The 25,096-nt window shown below is 42.8% G+C and overlaps 1 protein-coding gene across 3 annotated transcripts in view; it reads left to right on the top strand.

Moving 5' to 3' along the window:
• Positions 1–211: 211 nt before the first annotated feature.
• AKAP13 (A-kinase anchoring protein 13) overlaps positions 212–25,096 on the top strand; it is a 322,447-nt gene continuing 297,562 nt past the window's right edge. For 2 of the 3 annotated variants that reach the window (XM_055556687.1, XM_055556685.1), the window contains exon 1: positions 212–447. The gene's annotated coding sequence lies outside the window, so the exon portion shown is untranslated. Of the gene's footprint in view, positions 448–1,874; positions 2,021–25,096 lie in introns of all 3 variants that reach the window. The other variant, XM_055556686.1, reaches the window with a different exon arrangement.

A 25,096-nucleotide genomic window follows, 5' to 3' on the forward strand; every position in this document is an offset into this window, starting at 1 on the left:
CGACTTTGATCACTTCGCCGCAGCGCAGCAGCTGCGGTCAACCTCAGCCTTCCTTAGCAACCTGAGGGGCCGCTCAGGCGCCTTCCTATTAGCCGGGAGGGGTTTGATGGGCAGCTCTGCCGCGCAACGCCGGCGCGCGGCTCCTAGCGCCCCGCTCACTCACGGGCGGGCACGGAGGCGTTACCGCCCCCCGGGTGCCCCGCCCACCTCCCGAGCGGCGCGCGGCGCATGCGCGGGCGGTTTGGAGCTGTGTGCAGGGCTATCGCCGAGCCTGACCAGCTGCGGAGAGGCTCCTGGGCTCCGCCGAGGTCTCCGCTCCAGCTCCTCGCTTCGGCCGCCGCAGTTTCCAAGCCGCCGCCGGGGGAGCGGCCGCTTATTGTCTTTCTCCGCGGCCAAGGTGCGGAGCTGCTCCAGCTCGGCCCGCGGGGGAGCCCCGGGCGCCGCACGGTGAGAGCGCGACTGAACTCGGCGGAGTTGGGGGAAGTTTTGCGGTTAGAGGAGGGGTCGCGGCGGGGAGCGTGGGCCGCTCCGGGCGGGGGCGCGGAGCTACCCGGGCGCGGCCGGGGGCGCGCGCGGGCTGGGATGCATGGGCACGGGGGATAGTTCCCCGGCTCTCCGCGCCTCCGCCCGGGCCCCCCATCACGCATTGTCTGCTCTCGCTGCTCCCGCAGCCCAACCCCGGGGCCGCCTCCGCTCCCGGGCTGGGGGGGCGCGGCCGATCCCGCCCGGCTGCGATGCCCCCCTCCCGTGAGGCATCCCCTCGGGGCCCGGACCCCCGGTCTTCCCCGAGTCGGCTCCTCCGGGAACGGGGGCCGCAGTCTCTCCCCCGCGGGAGCTGCGGCTGCTCCACGGGTCCCACCGGTCCGGGAGCCGGCGAACAAGTGCCTCGGACGCGAGGGAGCGGCTCTCGGGGGCCGCGGCGAGCGGTAAACACGCCGGGCCTGGCCGGCCTCGCGGGGGCGCCCTGGGCGCTTGCTCCAGGGGGCGCGGCCGGGGCGCCCGCGAGGGGCCGGAGACGTGCAGCCCGGGGGGACCCGCCTTGGGACCGTGGCTTGGGCTCCGCTCTCGTCGAGTTCAAGTGCAGCCAAACTTTGAAACCAAACAATACTTTTTTTTGGGTAAATACCACTTACTGAACCCCTCTCCTTTCCCCCCTCTTTTTCCCCCCCAAAGTCAATCAGTAGGTTAAACTTTTAAAATAAATATGGGGGAAGTCCTCAAGAGTTTTTCTATCAGAAGAAAGGATAGGGTTTTTTTTTTTTTGTTTTTTTGTTTTTTTTTTTTGGTAATAGTGCTTAGAGCAAAATGACTCCGTAGCATTTAGTTTTCTAGATCTTAACTGTGAACTCAGGAGTTCACAAATGTAAGTTGGATTGAGCAATATTTGGTGTTCAGTCTTAGCTTTAACACTCCTCAGTGAAGTTATTTTGAGAGTTTGTTGCCGCAGGCATACGGAACTAAAGTAAAAAACAGTGCCTTTTTTTCTCGTTCAGCAACCCCCTCCCCCGTTTTAGTTTCATAAGTAGCTTTTTCTATTTTTTTTTTTTAAATCGTTGGATCGCCCAGATCAGGATAAACGATGGAAAAATCACTTGGAAGAATCATTTTCTGCAAGTTTGTAAAGGAGCTGTGATAAATCATTGTTACAGTCCCATAGCCTTCCGTGGTCTCTTGGGAATTTGCAAACGGCAAGCCCTGTCGTCAAGCTTTGGGTGCTTCGTTCTGCTGAATTCAGTTCATTTGGCTTATGAAGTCAGAATGATTCTGTTTAAATCCCCACATTGGATTCAGCATAAATGTCTGTCAGGTTGCATGGTGGAAGAAAATGACCAGAATGTGTTTCTATCAATTGTTTGTATTCCTTTGCCGTCTAGTAAATTAACAAGAAAACTTCGAACCAAACACCGTGGGGGTCAGTGCGTTTCCATTGGTATCTCCTGCTGAGTGACCGATGTGAGGTGTGCCCTGGGTTTTTCTGGTTTCCTTGGCCTCATTTTGCAACTGTGTTCACCTGACAAAGGTAAAGAAAAATGTCCTGATGGCATAAGCTTGGATTTTTGAAGTACAGCCACAAGGTTGGTTTTAGGAGTCCTAATCCTTGCCCTTTGGGTTTTCCTTCCCAAAGTTGTGCAGCTTTAGATGGCTTGTGTGTAGGGGTTGGGTGGGGGCTGGGAGGAGGGGTTAACAGAGGTTGGAAGGAGTTGTCAGGGAGGGACAAAATGTAAACAAACACTGCTTAGAACCTTAAGTGACAAGCAGATCAGTTCCTCTGCCTCTCTGATAGCATGTTATACATACCTTTGTTTTAGGGTTTCTTGCACTTCATTATTTTTGCCTGACTGCATATGTAGTATATATATATATGGACTCCTCTTCCAACCTGTTAACTCCGGAGGGCTGTGATGAGTCTCAGCTGTGTGCCTCTTTGCCCAGAAGGAGTCTTAACACAGTGCAGGTCCTCAGGAGGTATTTGTATTGGGTGAAGTGGCTTGGTTGGTGCTTCACCCGAACATGGGACCCAGGGAACCACTGAACCTGGGGACTCATTAACGGTGGCAGCTTACTCACAGGCCTGTAATGCGATTTACTGTACTTCATACAAGGATGTCTGACCTTTCCTGTTAACCCATTAATTACTTCTTGAAAAGAATCGAGGTTTAAATTGTGTGCTGTGGATTTTGTAAACTGGTTTCTGATTGGGAAAATTTCTCCCTTTTTTGTTGAAATGACTAAGACTGCCCGACACATCCATTCACTCCCCTGCCTGTTTATACCTCTGTTGTGACTTGGGGAGGTAGCACAGTGTAGAAGATGCACATTCTTTGGAATTAGGTAAACTTGAATTCAAATCCCCACCCTTCCGTTGACAAGGTGGGTAGCCTCGAGCAGGTAGGTCCCTTATCCACTCTGAGCTTTGGCTTCCTACTGTGTAAGGTATAGTAACATACTTTAGAGCATTCTTAGAAATAAATGAAGCTGTGTGATGATCTTCATAGAATGCCTGTTATCTGGTAGCTGTAATGACAGTGATTTGGGTACTTTTTTGTATGATTTAAAGCATGTTTAAAAGTCTGATGCATCTGAGCATAGTGGTTTAGCTGTTTTTCATAGAGGGAACGCTTCTCAGGGCACTCAAAACCGGTGCTATGGGACAACCCAGAGGGATGAGGTGCGGAGGGAGGTGGGAGGGGGGGTTCAGCGTGGGGGACACATGTACACCCGTGGCTGATTCATCTTGATGTGTGGCAAAAGCCACCACAATATTGTAAAGTAATTAGCTTTCAATTAAGATAAATTAAATTTTTTTGAAAAGAAGAAATAACATAGTGGCTGTTGTGAAATAATATTTGGTATTCCTACTGATACTAATATATATAATTATTTGTTATGTTTTGATTTGTTAACTCTATAAATAAAAGTACTGCCCCTAGTATAACAATTAAAAAAAAAAAAAGAGGGAATGCTTCTGGGAATTGAGTCTTAAATGCAGTTTTTTAGAAGGTGAAGTTGAACTGAACGTTAATGGAATTAGCAGTTTTATTTTTATCTTCTAAATCAGTTGTTAATCTTTGAGTGGGCCTGGCAGTGTGGCTCAGTAGGACAGAACTCTGCATTTATAGTGTTTAGGAAATGGTCAGAAATTGGTTGTTTTTAAGACTTGGAGTACGGTATCTGAGTTACTTAGTTCCAGCTCTTCTTCCTTATTTTACCTTAATTTTGAAAAATAGTTGATATGGATTATGACTACATTTCTCACACTTGCTTAAGATGGAACTGGCCTATGGGTTAACAGAGGTGGTATTACTTCCTCTTCAAAAACACTTTTGAAGGTGCCACCATTTGTGGGAGGAAGCAGTGATTTAAATCAGTTATACCAGAGTATTTCGAAAATTCACAATACCAAGTGAAATAGATACATTCTATAAATATTAACCTATCATGGCATTTCTGTATATTGAATCTTATCTTTCCATTTTTTAATAAAATAAAGGCAAAAAGTTAATCCTGAAGGATTACAGTAAACCTTTAAAAATTATATTTGACCAGATTCACAGATTGAGGGGAAAAACCAAGGCTGACAAAGCTAGATGAACCCACTTGGACTTTTGATAATCCCCCTTTAAAGTTAATGTTGCAGTGCACTTGAATACACAGGGTTATTACTGATGGGGACAAGCATCCGTTTGGAAGCTGTGCTCCCATCATTGTCAGGCTGTCTTACCCGCCGTCCGTGGGGAGAGAGGAGGAAGCTATTGGTGGAAAGAAGTTGGCTTCCTTCACATGTCTTCGCATTTGTGGCCCTGTAGCCCACCTCGGGGTTGATGGGGACAGATTGAGTAGAAGATGGGTAGGTAACCCATTTTGGTCCGTCCCTGCTCAAAGAAGGCCCCAGTAGACCCGATACTGAGATACGATGATTGTTACGAATGTTTGTGTAGGACAGTGGTGTGTTTTCCTTTTACTTATTCAGAGCTGTGTTCAGAGCCCTGGAAAGGTGGATATCAGTGTGCGTGATGTGGCTTTTGGGGTGGGGAGAAGGGAACAGTGTGAGGGATTTACCATTTATGTCACTCAGTAAGCTCTCCTATTAGTAATCAGTCCTTTTGAATTTTCACTTATGATCCTATCGTAAGCCTGTGTTTGGCCACAGAAATCGTCTTTACCACTTCAAAAGGCTAGTTATTCCTGAATGGTTAGGAATTAAGTATGTGGCACTGTAATGAGTTAGTCTTTTAGACAACTGAAGATGTCAAGCAAGAGGAAAGTGCCTTGGAGTTATGCAGTGCAGTGTTCCATCAGCCCAAGGTAATTGCTGGTGATGTCTGCCGAAAGCGTGTGATACAGGACCGCATGGCGGACTTCCTGAGCTTCACCAATTGCTGGCAGTGCGTCCTTGAGGAGGCCACTTCATGTGTCTCAGACTCAGCATCCTTACTTATAAAATAAGGACAAATTTGATATTGTCATCTAATCTCCTGCCCTCTACTGTCAATGAGAAACTCCGGAGAGAAAACACTATGCAAGTGCTTTGTCATGTTGTAGTTTTGTTGGTTGGCTACTGGTTTGGATAAAATTTAAATCCTAGTATAAAATGGGAAAACATCTAATGAAGTTTGTTGATTTTTTTTCTTTGTAAATATTATACCATTTCTTTTGCCATTCTTACTTAGGAAAATGGATACTGCTCACTTTTGCCTCTTTGCAGATTTCCTTTTACAATGTATTTGTTATGGGATATTTTTCTAAATTCAGTGCTTGCTGGGAGACCCACATTACTCTGAAATCACAGAAACTGACATTGGATCCCAGTAGTTGAAGTCAGGTGAAACCACAATAAACAGTGAACAAAGAATGTCAGTGTTTCAGAAGGGTACAAAAGAAGCTAGCCTAGTCACTGTCTGATCTTCACTGACTCATTTTCTTAAAAAAAGGTTTACTCCAATCAGGGAATGTGCCTCTTATGTGTCAGATGTTATACTGTGTGTCTTACATTTTATATATGGCTGAGTTGTGTGGCATGTGGGATATTAGTTCCCGGACCAGGGATTAAACCCTACATTGGGAGCGTGAAGTCTTAACCACTGGACCACCAGGGAAGTCCTACATTTATTTCATTTTTGAAACAAATCAATGAGGCAGAATTATTGATTTGTTTTAGGAGGGCTTCCCTGGTGGCTCAGATGGTAAAGAATCTGCCTCAATGCAGAAGACCCAGGTTCGATCCTTGGATCGGGCAGATCCCCTGGAGAAGGAAATGGCAACCCACTCCAGTATTCTTGCCTGGAGAATTCCATGGACAGAGGAGCCTGGCGGGCTACAGTCCATGGGGTCGTAAAGAGTCAGACATGACTGAGTAACACTTTCAGGAGGAGGAAACACCAAGAAAATGATTTGACAGTGGTCACATAGTTTTAAATTTTGGTGTTAAAATTTGAATAATCTGAACTCACTTTATTCTGGCTGCAAAGGGCATGCTTTTCACATCACTAATGTCACCTGAAAAGAGTACAGTTTGTAAACAAATCAGGTTTATTGAGTTGTTGTTTATATGATAAAATGCACCCATTTTAAGTATACAGAGTTTGACAAGTTTTGACGAATATATCCATGCATGTAACTTAACAGCACAATAAAGGTATAGAATGTTTCCATCACTCCAGAAAGTTCCTTTGTGTTCTCCAGAGAGTTCTGGCTTCACCCCTCAGTCTGCTGCCTAGCTCACCATAGGCAACCACTGCTCTGCTTTCGGTCACCAGTTTTGTTTACAGACTGTGGCCCACAGACCAGATCTGCCCTACTGGTTTTTTTTAATTAAGCTTTACTGGGACACAGCAGTGTTGCTCTGTTTCCATATTGTGTGTGGTTGCTTTGGTGCTACAGTGACAGCAGTTACAAGACACTGTGACCCACAAGCTGCAAATACTTACTAATCTCACAGGAAAAGCTTGCTCAGCCTTGTTCTGTGTAACTAATTATAATGATGACATTTGAACAATTCTGTAGTATTCAGTGCATATTCAACTTTTCCTCTTTGTCCTCCAAATAGCTTTTTGTAGTTAATTAAACAAAAAAAATCAGGATATTATTCCATTGTGTGTGTGTGTGTGTGTGTGTGTATGTGGGCACACGCACATTTGGACATAGCTCTGTAAATAGTGTCGCTGTGAACATTGGGGTGCATGTGTCTTTTGGCATTAGAGTTTTAAACTTTTCAAGTTAGTTGTCTTCTTCTTATTGCCCCACCTGAAAGTAAAAAGACTTCACTCTGTATTTTTCTCCTAGAATTTTTATAGTTCAAAATTTTACAGTTTAGGTTTATATGAGTTAATTTTTCTCATGGTGCAAAGTGTGGATTGAGATTGATTTTATTTTTTTGCATGTGGGTGTGTAGTTTTTCCAGCAGTGTTTTTTGAAAAGACATCGTTCTCCATAGAATGGCCTTTGTACCTTTGCTGAAAGCCAGTTGATCATGTATGTGTGGGTCTGTTCCTGGATTCTGTCGTATTGGTCTGTCTTTCATTATTCTTTTACCACACTGTTGATTACTGTATCTATATAGTGAGTCCTGAAATCAGGTAGTATGAATTCTCTAATTGAGTTATTTTTCAGAATTATCTTTGATTATTCTAGTTGCTTTGCATTTCCAAGTACGTTTTATTTACTTATTTTTATTTATTTTTTGGCTGCACTTCAAAGCTTGTGGGACCCTAGTTCCCTGACCAGGGATTGAATCTGGTCCCTTGACAGTGAAAGCATGGAGTCCTAACCATTGGATCTCCAGGGAATTCCCCCCAAGTATATTTTAAAATCAGCTTGTTGAGAAGAATCTCGCCAGGATTTTTGATTGGCCCTGTATTGAATCTGTAAATCATTTAGGGTAGAATTGACAGCTTAGTTATATTGAGCCATGAACACATGGTTTATGATGTTCTGTTTATTTCGACTTTTTTTTTTTTTTTAGTTTTTTTTGTTAGTGTTTTGTAGATTTTAGTAATTGGATCTTGCATGTTTTTAAAATAAGATTAATATGTAATTCATATTTTCTGGTGCTGTTGTGAATGATGCTTTTAAAATTTCAATTTCCTGTTGTTCATTGCTAGTCTGTAGAAATAGGATTGAATTTTTTTATGCTGACCTTTTGTCTTACAAACTTGCTAAACTTACCTGGGCTCTTGTTCGTAGACAGTAACGTCATTGGCACATACAGGAAGTTTGATTTCTTCTTTGCAGTCTATATGCCTTTTATTTCTTTTTCTTTATTGAATTGGCTAGGACCTCCTGTATGATGATGAATAGGAGTTTTAAAAGTGGACCTTTTCTTGATGTTAAGGGGAAAACATTCGTGTTTTACCATTAACATGATGTTCTTTATAGTTTTTGTTTTTGTAGTTGTAAAGGTGTTCTTTATCAAGTTGATAAAGTTCTGTTTCTAGTTTGCTGAGTTTTTATCATGAATAGGTACTGAATATTGTCACAGGCTTCTGCATCTGTTGAGGTGATCATATATTTTTTCTTCTTTAATCAGTAGATATGGTGAATTACACTGCTTTTTCAGTGTTGAACTAGCCTTGTATTCTTTTGGTAATCCTCAGTCATGATGTGTTTTTATATATTGTTGAATTCAGTTTGCTACTGAATCTTTTTTATTTTCTTTTTTGTCCATTAATGTTCCTTTAAAAAGTTCTTGGTCATACGTGTAATACTCATATCATAGTTGTTAAAGTCCTAGCTCATTAATTCCATTATTTGTTTCTATAGGCCTTTTCTTTTTTCCTTTTTGGGTCACATCTTGGTAATTTCTTGTTAGATCCTAGAAATGGTGAATTTTAATTTGTTGGTTGCTGTCGATTGGTCCAAGTTAGATCAACCCTGCTGCTGCTGCTGCTGCTAAGTCACTTCATTCGTGTCCGACTCTGTGCGACCCCATAGACGGCAGCCCACCAGGCTCCCCCGTCCCTGGGATTCTCCAGGCAAGAACACGGGAGTGGGTTGCCATTTCCTTCTCCAGTGCATGCAAGTGAAAAGTGAAAGTGAAGTCGATCAGTCGTGTCCGACTCTTAGTGACCCCATGGACTGCAGCCTACCAGGCTCCTCCATCCATGGGATTTTCCAGGCAGAGTATTGGAGTGGGTGCCATTGCCTTCTCCGTAGATCAACCCTAGCTGTATCCTTTTACTCTAAAACTTGTTTCACCCCATTATTAAGGCATGAAGCCACCATAGTTTTCATTGAAGAATGGTATGTTCTCTGTTCTCGCTGGTCTGAGTCTCTGCCAGCCCTGTGTGAGCTCTAGGGTTATGTAGAATATAGTCCTTGGGTCATTCCTTGCCTGCCCTTGTAGATTTACAGTATGCACACACAGCTTATTATTCATTATTAGACTCAGGCAGGCCTCTGTGCTGATTTCTGGAGATCCTTCTTCATGCAACTCCCAGTACTCTGGTTTTTAGCTTCCTGAGCCTTGTAATGCTCTTGGACTTGCTACTTGACAAGCCTGCCTTGCTCTGCTTGGTCTCGTCAAAGCACATGGTCCAGGATGTGCCTCCAGGCTGAGAAAGCTGGTGCATGTGTGGAGTTCACCTCTTCCCAGTCCTGTGCTGCTGGTGGTCCAGTGACTAAAAGATGTTGCCATTTTGCCGTCGATTTTTTTGGTTGTTGGTGGGGGTGCGAGCAGGAAGGAGTCTGGATCCATGTATTCCATCACGGTTGGAAATTGAAATCCTTTGAAAGAGTATAATTTACTGATGATGCTTAAAATCTCCTTACAGGAGTCTTCAAGTCTTTGTGGGTGTAAATATCAAAGAAATGTTTGTTAAATGTCTATGTAGCTAGCCTTGACTCTGTAGGGAATATAGAAGAAGTCATGTCCATCTGTTTGCGACCCCATGGAATGTAGCCTGCCAGGCTCCTCTGTCCATGGGATTTCCCAGGCAAGAATATTGGAGTGGGTTGCCATTCCCTTCTCCAGGGGAATCTTCCCGACGTAGGGGTCGAAGCTGGGTCTCCTGCTTGGCAGGCGGATTCTTTACTACCTCTATAGTATATACGTGAGATCAATCAAAAATGTGAAATGCTCTAGTGATGAGCAGAAAAGTGGTGTGATACTTTCATATAACGATTCTTTCTTTTACATCTTTGTTTCTTAACCTGTATTTATATTTCCTTCTATGGCACAGGATGGAGTGAGTCAGTGGGTATAGAGTATTGGCTCTTTCAGATGTGTTTGGCGACTTATTTGCTCTGTGGCTTTAGGTAAATAGTCTCTGAAAATCAGCATTCTCTTTTGTAAAATAGGCACGTGACATACCTTGTTGGGTTGTTTGTTAATTTATTGAGCACATGTTTGGGTGCCTTCTGTCGTCAAGCACTGTTCTAGGTGAGGAGATTTCAGTGACAAAAGGCAGTTGCTGCCGTCAAGGGGCTGACATCTTAGCGAGAGAAGCAGAACATAAACAGGTAGAAGGCCGATCGTGATAATTGTAGGAAGAAGATGAAGAGCATTCAAAACATTGGGGGAGGATGTCAAACTTTCTGAGATGAGATTTCTGAGAGAGACCCGAGGGAAGTGACGAGAGCAGGCCCGAAGGGCTCTGGATGTTCCGAGTGGAAGCGGCAGCAGGGGCACAGGACTTGAGGGGAGAGTGTCAACAGGGCGGCGGAGGGTGGGCCAGAGAGGAGAGCGATACACATACAGGTATATACATACACATACATGAAATATATATGCAGCTAGTTGTTGCTGTTGTTGAGTCGCTGAGTTGTGTCTGATTCTTCCCCATGGACTCTCCAGACTCCTCTGGCCCTGGAATTCTCCAGGCAAGAATACTGGAGTGGGTTGCCATTTTCTTCTCCAGGGGATCTTTCTGACCCAGGGATTAAGCTTTGTTTCCCTGGCAGGCGGGGTTAAGCAAGATCTGTTCAGTTCAGTCGCTCAGTCGTGTCGGACTCTTTGCGACCCCATGAATCGCAGCACGCCAGGCCTCCCTGTCCACACCCAAACTCATGTCCATCGAATTGGTGATGCCATCCAGCCATCTCATCCTCTGTCGTCCCCTTCTCCTGCCCCCAATCCCTCCCAGCATCAGAGTCTTTTCCAGTGAGTCAGCTCTTTGCATGAGGTGGCCAAAGTATTGGAGTTTCAGTTTCAGCATCAGTCCTTGAATATTCAGGACTGATTTCCTTTAGGATCGACTGGTTGGATCTCCTTGTAGTCCAAGGGACTCTCAAGAATCTTCTCCAACACCACAGTTCAAAAGCATCAGTTCTCGGTGCTCAGCTTTCTTTATAGTCCAACTTTCACATCCATTCATGACTACTGGAAAAACCATAGCCTTGACTAGATGGACCTTTGTTGGCAAAGTAATGTGTCTGCTTTTTAATATGCTGTCTAGGTTAGTCATAGCTTTTCTTCCAAGGAGTAAACATCTTTTAATTTGATGGCTGCAGTCACCATCTGTAGTGATTTTGGAGCCCCCCAAAATAGTCTGTCACTGTTTCCATTGTTTCTCCATCTATTTCCCATGAAGTGATGGGACTGGATGCCATGATCTTCCTGTTTTGAATGTTGAGTTTTAAGCCAGCTTTTTCACTCTATTTCACTTTTATCAAGAGGCTCTTTAGTTGTCCTTTGCTCTCTGCCATAAGAGTGGTGGTATCTGCATATCTGGGGTTATTGATATTTCTCCCGGCAGTCTTGATTCTAGCTTGTACTTCATCCAGCCTGACACTTCGCTGATGTACTCTGCACATAAGTTAAATAAGCAGGGTGACAATATACATCCTTGATATACTCCTTTTCCCTATTTGGAACCAGTCTGTTGTTCCATGTCCATTTCTAACTGTTGCTTCTTGACCTGCATACAGATTTCTCAGGAGGCAGGTCAGGTGTCTGGTATTCCTACCTTTTGAAGAATTTTCCACAGTTGTGATCCACACAGTCAAAGGCTTTGACATAGTCAATAAAACAGAAGTAGATGTTTTTCTGGAACTCACTTGCTTTTTCAGTGATCCAAGGGATGTTGGCAATTTGATCTCTGGCTCCTCTGCCTTTTTTAAATCTAGCTTGAACATCTGGAAGTTCACGGGTTCACATACTGTTGAAGCCTGGCTTGGAGAATTTTGAGCATTACTTTGCTAGTGTGTGAGATGAATGCAATTGTGCGGTAGTTTGAATGTTCTTTGGCTTTGCCTTTCTTTGGGATTGGAATGAAAACTGTCCTTTTCCAGTCCTGTGGCCACTGCTGAGTTTTCCAAATTTGCTGGCATATTGAGTGCAGCACTTTCACAGCATCATCTTCCAGGATTTGAAATAGCTCAACTGGAATTCCATCACCTCCACTAGCTCTGTTCGTAATGATGCTTCCTAAGGCCCACTTGACTTGCATTCCAGGATGTCTGGCTTCTAGGTAAGTGATCACAGCATTGTGGTTATCTGGGTCATGAAGATCTTTCTTGTATAGTTGTTCTGTGTATCCTTGCCACCTTTTCTTAGTATCTTCTGCCTCTGTTAGGTCCGTACCACTTCTGTCCTTTATTGTGCCCATGTATCAGTGATCTTTAAATGTGATGCAGGGGTGTACTGGGGCTTCCCTGATGGCTCAGATGGTAAAGAACCTGCCTGCAATGGGGGAGACCAGGGTTCTATCCCTGGGTTGGGAAGATCCCCGGGAGGAGCGCATGGCAACGCACTCCAGTACTCTTGCCTGAAGAATCCCCATGGATAGAGGAGCCTGTTGGACTACAGTCCATGGATTTGCAAAGAGTCGGACATTTCTGAGCGACTAAGCGCGCACACACACACACACACGGGGGTTGTGTGTGTAATTTTTACACACAAAGTAGTTTGGAAGGAATTTATCACAGGGTGTTAACTGTAGTTTTGTTTGTGGAGTGAGATGATGGTAGAATTTTTTTTTTTATCTCCTAAATGCTTTGCTATATCTGTGTCTATCTCTGTATATGTTTTAATTTTTCATTTTCAAGCAGAGGTAATGCTTGGGAGCGTCTGCCCGCTTGGTGAGTCTCTGGGCTGATGCAGTTTCTTTGTATTTGTTCACACTACGTCCTCCACAGATGGGTCTTTGACTGTGGTCTGTTGTCTTGAAAATTTGAGCCGTTGATCTGCAGCGGGGAAGTCGGGAGAGTATGGGTGGTTTTGATAGAAGAGTTCACAGCAGCTCCTGTGAAAACTGTTAGCACGTGTTCTCCCCACCAAGCTGGTTGTGGCACCAGTTGTTCAAAGGGGATGTTGTGTTGTGTTCGTATTGTGGTGGGCAGGTCACTTCAGGTAAATTGACTCAAGCGTGAATATTTTTTTTCCCTTAGATCTGAATTATAACTTTACGTACCAGCTTAGATCGTTAGAAGCATTCCTTTTCCCAGGTGATAACAGTGCCAAAGGTGGAGTTTTTGCAGATTTGACATTTTCAGTAGTTGATGAATCACCTCTGAAAACACAGCAGTATAGTTTGAAATATGTCTGTAAATCAGTCCATGTACCTGGTGTTGCCTGTTGAGTTCTGCCCTGTTTAAGGTAGTTGCGTTTCTGGAGTTGGAGAAGAGGGACCCATTGTGGCATTGTGCGGAAATCATTTCTTTTACTTTTATGATCTGTCTGGAGGACAGCGGGGTTTTTTGTTTGTTTTTTTTTTTAACCTTACATTCTTTGTGCATGGAGAGGCTGGGCTCTTTGTATTCACAAAGGAACTCTGCTTGTGGCTTTGTAGTTTGGGAGTTATTTAGGAGGAAGACGGGACAGCTCGAGTTTGAGAAGCAGAGTTCTAATTGTTCACTTGATCACATGCAGCCTTGGGGCCTGGCCAAGGTGCTTTCTGCCTTTGAGGATTAAGAATGTATATGGGTCAGTGGACAGGAATGACCAAAAGTTTTTGCCTGGGTCCTCCTGCTAAACGAGTGCTGTATGTGTGCTTAGAACATAAGCTAGTGTGTATTTAAAGGACTTTTTCATTCTAGAGAGATCTTTTGCTAAAGATCAGGCCATTTCCCAAGAAGTGTCTTCTAAAAAGTGAAGTCACTAAAGAGAAGAAGAAACTGGTACTGGATGCCTACATATATATTATTGTGTGTTGATTTACATTCTCTCAATTCTTGACGGTAATCCTGTAAGATAGGTTTTATCCTCCCTGCCTTTTTGATGAGAAAAGTATGGTTCAGAGCTTTGACTTTGCCCCTCTCAGGTTAATGGACTATAATTTTCATCCAGGGCTTTGTGAACATAAACATACTCTAGTTTTTATTATATATGGCATAAGTCACATTTTTTATTCATTCTGATATAATTATACCCAACACAGCCAGCTTAAAATTCCGGCTTGTTCTTGTTGTAAATAGAAATCATTGTGGTCTGCCTTTCAAGTTTTCCTAGAATTCCTAAAAGCTTGTTGGGCTTCCATGTTTATACCTTGAAAGTAGCAGAAACTTGCCTGGAGAATTGTATTTTACTTCAGATGCAGGGGCTTTGTGGATCAGCATTAATAATTAACATTTACATACTCTTTCACGACTTCAAAGTGTTTTACAAACAGTTAATTAGTTCATGTTTAACCTATATTGGAAGTTGAAAGACCAGTTTTTTAGGTTCATTTTAGCACTCCTGAAATGTTAGGAACATAAGCCTTCAGTAAGAAAAATGTAGGTACGAACTGTGAAACATGAAACATCTCTCCCGAGTCCCTTAGTTTTTCACCCAGCTTAGCTCACACCAGGAGTGTTTTTTGGGGTGGTATGCACATCTTTTGCTTAATGCCAGGGGATGGAATTATGTGGACTGTAAGATACAGGGTGCAAAGATCTGGATGATTCCGTGAACTGTGGTGCAGCTTTCTTTCCTGCAGTCCCTTCTATGTGAATGGTCCTTAATTCCTGTGGGGTTTTGAAGTGATTGCGAAGTGACTGGCACAGAGACTCTGGCAAGTGAACAGAGTCGTTATGCATGCTAATTTCTGGGAAAAATTCTTTTCCTTTTCACTCCTGGCTTAGGAGATAATAACTCTGTAACTAAATACCTTGCTAGTTTCCTCACTTGTCACTTGATTCCTTCTCCTCCCCCAATAAAATGGCATTTAACCTGGCAAAGTTGTGTAGCTGCAAAAAGACTGGAAAGGAAGATGATAGTTCAGCTGTGTTTCTGTCACCTAACTAGCTGTGTGACCTTGAGCTGGTTACTGCTGTTCTGCCCTTGAATTCTTTTGTTCTGTGAATAGTGTGTTGAAGTCACCTTTCATTGAGTCCTCGCAGGGTGACTGGCAGGATGCTACAAAACTTACGCTCTTGGACATGAAGTGGAACAGGTGGCATTTTCACATCAGTGAAGATTCTTCAAAGTTGCAGTGACTTCGTTCTTCCTACTTTGGTTTAGATAATTAATTTTCTTAGTATTGTTGCCAACCACCCTGCTATACTTTAAATATCTCCCTTCAACCGCCCTTTTTCTAATACAGAACAATAAATAGAACCCTTTGGTAAATATTGTGTCTGCGTTATTTCCTTAAGACAGGATGTGCAAGTTCCTTGTCATCATTGCTTTATAGCCCTGTCAGTCAGAGGAACCTGTTGATGAATCTTTGTTGAGCTGATCTAGCCCGAGAAACCTTAGTCTGTGATGACAGAAAGGAGAAGGATTCTGAGAGCTTGGCATATATACTTAATAACATTTTTATTATGGATGGGAATCTGTCCTTTTAATGGGGCTAGGTAGGAATGGCCCTGACTTTTTTAGTCTGTCAAATGGTGTTTTTCAAATCTTTTTTTCCACTGCCCTTTTCCTTCACTGAAAACTTACAAGTGGGATGAGTTGGCTTTTGAACCTTTTTATAACGTTAAATACACCCAGGTTTAAGCTTTTCATCCTGTTTGACCTAAATTTTTGGTAACTTGGAAGGAATGTTTGTTATACAGCTGAACCTTACTGTGAACTTTGAGCAATTGAGATTGACTTAGAAATGTTGGAACCCACCATGTTGTTTTAAAGGATGCCTGCAGGGTAACACGTTAATTAATACTTTTTTGAAAAAGGACTCTTTTTGGGCCAAGTTTTGTATAAATTGGGCTTCACCGGTGGCTCAGATGGTAAAGAAACCACTTGTAATGCCGGAGACACAGATTTGATCCCTGAGTTGGAAAGATTCCCCTGGAGAAGGTACTGGCTGTGCGCTCCAGTATTCTTGCCTGGAGAATCCCATGAACAGAGGAGCCTGGTGGGCTGCAGTCCACAGGGTCTCAGAGAGGCAGACCCAAATGAGCAACTAACACTTGTGTAAATTAGACAAGGTAGAAGTTTTGGAAACTTCAGGTGGTTCTGCAAAAGACCCTGTTGCTGGGAAAGGTTGAGGGCAGGAGGAGAAGGGGACGGCAGAGGATGAGATGGTTGGGTGACATCACCGACTCAATGGACGTGAGTTTGGGTAAACTCCGGGAGCTGGTGATGGACAGGGAGGCCTGGTGTGCTGTGGTCTATGTGGTCGCAAAGAGTCAGACGTGACTGAGCGACTGAACTGAACTGATGGCAAGTATCATAAACTACAGAAATAAATGAAGTTTTCTAAGATACTATGCCAGCAACTAGGTGAAAAGAATGTTCTTCCTGTTTTTTGAGTATCTTGGATTGTACTGTTTTCGGTGCGTTCTTCAATTTTTATGTATTTTCTTTGCCTGCTGTTTTCCCTCTCCCAGTTAGTTCAGTAGGATTCGTTGTCACGTCGCTCACTGACTAGGTGGGGACAAGGTAAACCCACGTATCTGTATTTCCTCCTCGATTATAAGGTCGGGGAGGACAGACTGTATCTGCTTTGTTCGTTGCTGTATTCCCAGTACGTGGCATTGTTCATGACACGTAGCAGTTAGTTACTCCTCAGGACATTAACTATATATTAATAACATGCTTATTATTGATATCGGGTTGGCCAAAAAGTTTGTTTGTGTTTTCTCATATGATGGTATGAAAACTGAATGAACATTTTGGCCAACCCAATATTAATAAAATCTATTTTTTGAGACTAAATGAACAGATTTCTTTTTTTTTTAAATCCCAGCATCAACTGTAGTTTGATTATGGTGAGTTAAATTAGCCTTTTGGGGGGAAGCGAAGGGCACCGTGTTAAATGGAAGATTGACCAGCGCTGTGACCTAGCCTGACAGTGGTGTTTGTTCAGCTCTTCCTTGTTTTTTCTGTCTGTTGTTTTATATTTTAACCTGTTCCGCAGCTTCGTCACTGTCATATTAGTGTGGCTTGCACGTGGGTGTAGGTGTGGGTTGCCTGCCTAATTTTTTAAAAATGTGTTTAAAAATCATATTCACAGTAGAACACAATTGATCCCTGCAGGCCCATTACTCAGATTCTGGAGAATTAGTGAACTTTTGCCATTCTCTGCCACATCCCTTTTAAAATTACATACTGTGATATAATCTGTATAGAATAAAACAATATGTTTACTCCAGTTGTTTTGAAAGTTCCTACCAGACTTATTTTCTTAACAGTAAATTTTACATCAGACTTTCACTCCAGTGTTTAATGCTTGTAAACCATGAAATGTCTCTTAAGTCATGGCATGGTATGTTTCCAGGATACAGATCAGACAACTTTAACTCAAAGCTAGTGAGTGCTGAGTAGGATTTTTTTCCCCTTTCAATAGAATCATTTCAGAAATAGGATCATAAACCTTCTATTAAGCACTTTTGTATGCAATCTGAGGTTTCTGTGAAATTAGACATGGAAAATTAAACAGAGCTGCACAAGTTACTGATCTTTGCAGTTTTTGAGTTCTCCCTTAGGTTTTTTTTCCCCTTCTTTGGATGACTGTTTCTCAAATACTAGTACAAGAATGTTACAATCTATACAAAATTATTGTTGGATTCATATCAGTAGTTTTTCACCACCCCCCGTAGAATTTAATGGTTCTTTTTTTCTTTTGAGAATCTATTTTTTCTTCCTAAAATGCATTCCTATTTATTTTGATTTTTTTGTGAAGGAAATACTTTTCAGGTAATTGAATATCTTCATAAATTTAGTACTTCCTTAAGAATTCATTTGGCAGTGTACGTAAAGGTAGTGTTGATTTTAGAATTGCTTCCTAATTCAGATTGTCATCTTAGAAGCTTTCATTTGAAGCCCGAGAACAATTGATCCTCTATTTTTCATGGCCCCTGTTTGTATACATTCTGTCCTTAAGCTCCTGAATTCTCTGAAATACCACCCCCCTGCCTCTACCCCCTACTTCCCTCCCTCCCCCACCCCCAGGTGCTATTTGGGTGCTTTGCCAAAAGCACTTGTGGCTGTCTAGAGATTTACCACTTTAATAGTTGCCTCTCTAGGATACGTGCCTGTAAACGGAGAATTTTCTTTCCTGAGTCTGAATAAAAGTAATGATTTACCTGTGAGATACCTCAGGACCCAAACAACCAAAGGAAACTCGGAGGAAAAATGATCTGTCCTGTCCCTTCAGTCTTGATGCCTGTGGAAATGTACAGGGCCCTGTTGCGGAAGACAACAGCTGTCATTTAGTGGGAGCCTCTGTTGAACTGGTATCTTACGTTTATCAGTTCTCACCTCTGCAGGGTGTTTGTATGATTTTGCCAGAGAAGGAGATTGAGGTCCAAGGAGGGTAATACATTAATTAATTGTATTAATAGGTATACTTAATCAGCAGACATTTAGGGTAACTTACTAGGTGCTGGGGGTCCAGGGGTGATCAGAAATAGAGACAACGTTCCTGTTCTTAAAGTGCTCTTGATTTTGTTTCTTAATTAATGTGTGATAGCAACAGTTATAGTAACAGCTGCCGTCGTTTGTTACTGCTTTCCCTGCCAGGCTTAGTCCTCTGTGTTCCTTACAGCCTTATTTCATTTTAATCCCCACAGCTCTAAGAGGTGGGGTCAGCTACGCACAGTTAATGTATGAGAAGACTTGAGGCTCAGAGGGGCTGGAGAACTTGCTCAGGGTCTCACAGCATGTGGAAGAACTAGGACTTGAATGCCGGTCTCTGACTTCAGGGCCCAAGCTCTTCATGCATCAAAAACATTGCTACCAAGAGTTGAAATAAGTAATTATGTGAAAGGAACATCCACTGTGAGCTCTGATTTTGGCAGAACTTTGTGTAACTTTGACTTTGCCAGTAGATTTATTTTTAAAGTTCAGTTTCTGCTATATAATCTCTTATTCTAGAAGTCATCAGAGTTTGCATGATTCATGAGAGAGATTTTTTGTTTTATTTTTACTAACAGCAGTAATGTACAGTCCCTGCAGAAATTCAGGAATTACCCATAAACAAAAAAGTACACATAAGAATAAATGACACTGCCTGGAAAATATTTTGGGTACAGCTGGTGTTTTTCTTCCCAAACTAAATTGGTAGAAGGTGTGTGTGCATTTATGTATACCATATGTGATTGCATTTTATATGCTCTCAAGTATAAACAGATTATTAAGTATATTTCACAACTATACTTTTACACAACGTCAAGTGAATATAATGGCTATATAATATTTCATTGTATGGATTTAGATTTATCCGCAGATCACTCATTACCTTTTTAATTTTTTTTTCCATTTTTTGACCATGTCACACCACTCATGGGATCTTAATTCTCTGATCAGGGACTGAATCCATGTCTTTGGCAGTGAGAGCCTGGAGCCTTAACCAGTGGATCATGAGGGAGTGCCCTCATTACTTTCTTAGGAGTGGTGTTTCTTTTCTTTCCCCTCTGTCCCTCCCTTCCCCCTTTATCCTGTTGTAAACACTGCTCTGATGAACAGCCTTGTACATAATCTTTGTATCCTTGTTTACTTATTTCTCACAGAAGTGGAATTGCTAGAGCAAAGACTGTATGTTTCAACAGCTTTTAATAAATATTGTTGTCTACAGAAAGCTCATTATCATTTACACTCCCGCTGGCAGAGTATGAGTGCCTGTTTACCCTTTACTTCTCCATCCTTTCTTTTTTTGCCTGCAGTGTGTGACTTGCAGGAGGTTAGTTTCCCCAAGCAGGGATGGAACCCAGAGATTGAAAGCTTGGAATCCTAACCACTAGGCCACCAGAAAACGAACTCTCCATAATCTTAAAGTTGTTGTTGTTGTTTTTTAATCCAGTGTTTAAAAGGAAGTTTTAAATGCCATGGTAAAATTACTAGTAGAATTACTGAACTACGGGCAACCAATTATAAGTAAAAGAACTCTATTTCTGAAAGAATAGAAAGAAGCTCATGAAACATACTCCCTACACTCTTAAGTGCTGAGAGTTAATCTAAGATTGGTTCTCAGTATTAAAAGGCCCATAAGGGAACTTTCAAATAAAGTCTCTGATGGTCATGTTCTTCGGCAGCACCTTAATTAGCAGTCCTAGTTAACTCCAGGAATGAGGTGCAGAAGTGTTTGAGATAAGATTTATAGAGATGATACAGAGTTAGGTAACCTTCTGCATACTACACAGAGAAGCAGCGGGTGACAGAGGGTGAGATGGTTGGGTGGCATCATTGACTCAGTGGCCATGAGTTTGAGCAAACTTTGGGAGATAGTGAAGGACAGGGAAGCTTTCTTGTTCAGTCACTCAGTCATGTCCAGCTCTTGGCACTGCCAGGCTTCTCTGTCCTTCACCATCTCCCGGAGTTTGCTCAGACTCGTGGTGTGCTGCAGTCCTCAGAGCTGCAAAGAGTCTGACGTGACTGAGCGACTGAACAACAACTACACAGTGATCCATGAGAGGATCTGTGGCCATTCTGTTGCACATCCAAATGCATATAAAAAGCTTTAAAAATCAATATTGTGTCTAACAATGGACATGCAGAATTTGCATATGTGCCCCAAATCACAGTCATGTGTTGACATTGTGGTTTAACCAGGAAAATAAAAATCAAATTAAAAATTGGTCCATGCTCTTGACATACTAATATGGCCACACAGTTTTCTGTGAGACAGATGAGTTAACTGGTCTCACCTATGATAGCAGTGATTTTTAATAAGGTGACATTTGTCAGAATTTTCTGTACTATAGGTAGGAAGAATCAGCTCCATAGCAAGCAATAAGTCAGGTAGATTGTGTAAGTTGGTTTCGGGCACTGTTGATACATCAAAGTGTGTCAGTTCTGTTGGGCATTCTTAGCAGTATTATGTGGCTGATCTTTAGCCTAGTCCTGGTTATAGAGAAAGATTTGCTGGTTGACTTAGTAGATAAATCATCCCTAGAAGAGTTGATTTATGATAACTGTATAACAGTGTTGCCTGGAACCTGTAGATTGTTATTCAGTTGTGGGAGAACAACTGTGATCTTCTTGGAAACACCCAGTTTTTTATGTAGCATACCTGATTCTTGAACTGTTCAGATTTCATAGATGTGTCTGGGTGTTTTGGTTTCATAAGAACCCTGTTAAGTGGAGTTTTGAGGATATCTTCTCCGCTGACCTGGATTTTCAGAGGGCTACTGCTTTGGAAATCTTGCCGGGTCAGAAGAGTTTTCACCTTCTTCTTTTCCCTGTTACAATCACATTGCTTGGACTTGAGTCTTAAAAAGTGTGCCATCCTGCATTCACTGTTTTCTCCCCCTTGGCAACTTGAGTCATTTTAATCCTAGCTTTTTCTTGACACACTGCCCTTTGGGAGATAAAAAGGGGAGTGACAACATTTAGCAGATCAGGCGAGGACTAGGATCTCAGCCTGTAACATTTCAGAGGATTTGCCCCTGGAGTCTGGGTTACTTTTTCTTTCTTGGCCTATGGTTTGGGGCGTTAACCTAAAAGGCCTGGTAATTCAGCAGTGCTAGGAGTTACGTGTTTCACTGCAGTTGTTCTGGGACACATGGCAAGATTACTGGGGAACAAAGTTGTAAGAGAATAGACATGATATAAATAAACTGATTCACCAAACAGAAACAGACTCAGAGAACAAGCTTATGGTTGCCAGGAGGAAGGGGTAGTTAGGGAGTTTGGGGTAGACACGTGCATACTGCTCTATTTAAAATGGATAACCAGCAGGGACCCGCTGTCTAGCACAGGGAACTCTGCTCAGTGTTATGTGGCAGCCTGGATGGGAGGGGAATTTGGGGGAAGAATGCATTCAGGTATATGTATGGCTGAGTCCCTTTGCTGTCCACCTGAAACTATCACAACATTGTTGATCGGCTGTACTCCAATACAAAATAAATAAAATTTTAAGATTAAAAAAGTATTAGCAGAATGTAATGTGAGAGTAATAGAGTAATATAAAATTAGTAAGAAAGTAAGGATGTCAGATATAAAATTTGAGAATCAAAACTGTTGGACTGTGATATAGGTAAAGGTAAATTTTGATGCAGAGCTGAGAAAAACTTGATTGTTAGTGGACAGACAGGAGATTCGGATTCAGTAGATTTGGGTTCTAGACTTAGTTTTTTACTGACAGCCTGGGGCAAGTCACTTAGACACACCCTTCCCATCCCCAGTTTCTGCCGTTAAAAGTGAGGTGCATCCATTTTTGTTTTTTAGTTTATTTTCTTTTTTCAAAAGGTATTCTCAATCCCTCGGGATTCCTTAGAGTTACATCAGGGGTCCAAGTAGGGTTGCGGCGGCCATGAGAAAGAGACCGAATTGTTCCCCATAGAGTAACTCCACTTGGAAACATTTTGTGGGTTTCTTCTGACAATTCCTTTGAAGAAAGTCCCATTGCCAACATCAATTTGGAAACATCTAGACTGAAACATGTTGAAAATGGCTTTGGATGCTAAGAAGCGGTGTTTCTGAATACTCCTGCATAGTCTGTTCTTGGTGTGACTCTCAGAGGTAGGGAGATGCTGGTTCCGGTTCAGTTGTGAAGTCACTGTACAGAGCGGTGGATAAAAGTGTGCTCTTTGTCTCTGCTCTGATGCCCCCTGTATGTGAGAGGCTTCTCAACTACACAATTAGAAATCAAAAGTGCTTTTTACCTCTCCTAGCTTGGAGAATCTTAATAAAATGGTAAAGAAAACCGTATTCTGTGCTTATCAAAACATTTATACTGCCTGCCACTTCTTTGAGCATCTGCCTTGTGGCGTTTCATATAGGTTGCCTCCTTTAACCCTGGGGCGGCCCTGGGAAGCAGCAGCTGGGGTTAACTGTGCTGTCGTGGACCGTCCAGCTTCAGGGAGATCGTGTGGCTTGGCCGAGCTCCCGCAGTTAGCAACGGGGAGAGCTGGGGTTTGAAAGTAGGATTGCGCTTCTGAAATACGTGCATGCGTTGTTGTTAGCTTGCCTCTCCTACATTTAGAGTAGACTTGTAGCCGAAGAAATTGTAGCACCATGACTACTCATGGTTACTCATTAGTTTTTTTTTTTTTTTTTTTTTTTAATTTTATTTTATTTTTAAACTTTACAAAATTGTATTAGTTTTGCCAAATATCAAAATGAATCCGCCACAGGTATACATGTGTTCCCCTCCTGAACCCTCCTCCCTCCTACTCATTAGTTAAATCAGGCAATATAAGTAGTTGGCAGCTTTCATTGTTTTTGTTTGTTTTTGCCTCGCCATGTGACTTGTGGGATCTCAGCTCCCTGACCAGGGGTTGAACCTGGTCCATGGCAGTGAACGCTTTGAAGTTATGAGCACTAGATCACTAGGAAGCTCCCTTGCTATTCTTAACCTGCTTTGGATTATGCCAAGGACTCTTAATCAGAGGACAGAAATGGTTTGATCAGACTGAATATATATATTCCTTATCCATTATCTCCTTCCAAATAAGGAATAAGTGAGACATTTATCAGATTAGAGCAGGATGAAATAGTCTGTATGAAAGCTTGGAAATGATTCCTGAAAGAATAATAGATGTGAAGACAAACAGACTTCTGCAGTAGATGATGCTGAATTCTTTTATAGATTACAGTAGTTCATAATCAGTGTGAGACTCATGATATCCATAAAGCTAGGGAAATTTGATGATAACTTGATGCCTCGAGAACAAGTTTACTGTGATATTACTTAATTGCAAAGAAACTAGGCTTTTTTTTTTCCCCTTCAAAATGTAATAATTGATTACTGGGCATTGTAAAGACACCACCTGGTGATGCTGCTCACCGGGGTTTCTAGCTCTTCCTTACTCATGTGAGAAGATGCATCACCCAGTCTCAAGTCCACCCATGACCAGGTGTCCTGCTGCAAGCAGTGAAATTGAGCAGAAATGACACGCGTCACTTTTGGACGAAAGCATTTAAAAGCCGACGTGAAATCCTCTCTCTTTCCCTGCTGTTGGGATCCCACCACGTGGCTAGTGCAGAGGGAATGCTGAGTTGAGAAGGACAGTCTCTGTGAATTTCCTGGGACCTGTGCCGATGAGCGAGAAATGAACTTTGAGTCCCGCCTGCACCACCGTCGGGCTGTCTGCGTACTGTAACCTGGCCGGTGCTGATGTTACTGCGTGTGGGTCACCGCATGCGTGTCAGTACTGACTGGTGTAGAGGACTGCCGAGGCGAGGCGCTGCCGAGAGCAGAGCCAGGTTCGTGTGGACGTAGGGGAACTCGGTGACACCGCAGCCAAGCTGCTCTTCCAGCTGTCACCCGTTGCATGCTCTGTCAGTGTAGTGCTTCCAGAAGTTCAGCTTCGCTGCTGCCACTGCTCTGCTTGAAAACATTGATAGCTCCTCAGTGCCCACAGAATAAAACCTCAGTCCGGCCCGCCACACGCTTTGAACCTGTTCTCTTGCCGTGTTGAACTGGACGTGCCTTTGCCCATTCACGCGTTTGAGACACTCTCGCTGGTCACTTTGCCTGCCTGTGCTGAGATCTCACTCTGGGAACACACAGAATGTTCCTTACCATCTCTGCATGTCCAGATTTGACTTGACTTTTATATGCACCTTGAAGGATACATCCTATTGAAACCCTGCTTCATTCTTAGTAGTGGTGTAGAGTTTCTCCTTCTGACTTCTCAAGCCTTTCCGGCGTGCCACTTTCTGTCCTGTGTCGTCAATTTTTACGCTGCGTCTCATTTCCTCTCCTGGGGGTTATGGCACACCTTTCCCTAGCTCCTAGCATAGGGTAGGGACTCAGTGATATTTGCCGAGTGAGTGGTTGGTAGAGGGTGATTGTGTTGAAAACTCAATTAATGATTAATTTGCTTTTGTTTGACAAGTGGTGTTATTGTTAGTTACTTTGCCTTCTTTGCTGGCACTTCCGCCTCCTGGCTTCTGGGGTTAAGTAGTAGGACCTTATGTGGCAATGGCATTAAAAAAAGAAAAGCATATCTACAATGCTGTATCCTAGAACACACTGGACACTGAGTCTTCTTTGCCATTGTGTGAGGTCTGTCTTGTGTTTTCTTAAAGAGTTACCTTAGCACTTCTTGATGTGACATGCGGGATAATTCTAGGGCATAAGAATGTGTGGGTCAATGTTTTAACCAGCTCAAACTTTTTTGTCTTGATGTTTTGCTGTCTCTATTGACAATCTCCTGAAAAATATGTGCCACTGATTCAGAATTTTGTAATGGGTGGTGAAAAAGGCCCAGATCCTCCTCTGGTTTGGCTGTTAGCTAACTGTGGTGGTTTTGGTCATGAACTTGGTATCCACAGAACAGGTGGGCTGGACAAGACTCTGTGATTCTTTTTCTGATTTTGCAGAGGACCAAGTACTTTGGAGAAGGT

Source organism: Bubalus kerabau, chromosome 19, assembly GCF_029407905.1.
Source record: "Bubalus kerabau isolate K-KA32 ecotype Philippines breed swamp buffalo chromosome 19, PCC_UOA_SB_1v2, whole genome shotgun sequence".
NCBI lineage: Eukaryota > Metazoa > Chordata > Mammalia > Artiodactyla > Bovidae > Bubalus > Bubalus kerabau.